Source organism: Cicer arietinum, chromosome 4, assembly GCF_000331145.2.
Source record: "Cicer arietinum cultivar CDC Frontier isolate Library 1 chromosome 4, Cicar.CDCFrontier_v2.0, whole genome shotgun sequence".
NCBI lineage: Eukaryota > Viridiplantae > Streptophyta > Magnoliopsida > Fabales > Fabaceae > Cicer > Cicer arietinum.
In genome coordinates, this window is record NC_021163.2 from 21007525 (window position 1) to 21008623 (window position 1099).

Below are 1099 nucleotides of genomic sequence, written 5' to 3' on the forward strand. Positions count from 1 at the left end.
GAACGTATTTAAATTTTAGTTTTCATATTCAACTTACATGTTTTTAAATTTAAAAAAGAGCTGTTATCAAGAGTAATATGTACAGACAAAAAGTTTGGCCAAAATTAGTAGTTAGTTGTGGAGTTTCACTTATATTATGGTGGTAAAGATGTATCGATTTAAAATTAAAATTTGATAAAAAAAAATTGTAAGGGCCAAATTAATGGCAAAAAAAAAAAAAACTTGACTAAAATTACTTTTAGAATTTATTTTATATTTATATTATTGTATATATTAGATTAACTTACTCTTATTTTAATTACTTTCACAACATATTATATCAACACAAAATTCTATTATAAAACAGATGATTCGATCAACTTAAAAATTAGATTAAATTACATTCGTGGTCCTTTAACTTAATTTCAGGTAACGTTTTTGTCCCTTATCTTTTTTTTCTTCCCGATTTAGTCCTTTATTCATAATAATATCAAATAAAGTATGAAAATATGAGTTTATTTGAAGATTTGCGTTACGAATTTGATGAAATTTGTATTATATTGAAGAATATAATTAATTTTATGAGTTTTGATTGAATTTTTATTTTGAATTTTTGTTTAAAAAAGGATAACGTTGTTAAAATTTTAAAACATAAAATATCAAATTGTCATTTAAAATTAAAATAAAGGACTAAGTCGGAAAAAAAAACGATAAAGGACTAAAACGTTACCTGAAATTAAGTTAAAAGACCACGAATGTAATTTAGCCTAAAAATTATATATTGTTAGTATAGTTATTCTTTTGACTATTTTTGGGATAATCTAATTAATGATAACATTATAATATTCTTTCTCATAAATTATTAATTAAATTTTTTTTTATTTTGTTAACACAACTATCAAATTTAATCAATTCTTGTTAAATTTTAATTATTCTTGTATAATGGTACGAAAAATTGTTCTTTTTATTTACGAATATATGTTATATAACTCTTGAATAAACAAAAATTTAATATGCGTGCATCCTTGTTGGATCACATAAAGTATGATTTTCCTTTCTTATCACTTTATTCATTTTTGTGAGGCTCTTTTGCTATTCTCAATACGGTTTTTGGTATAAT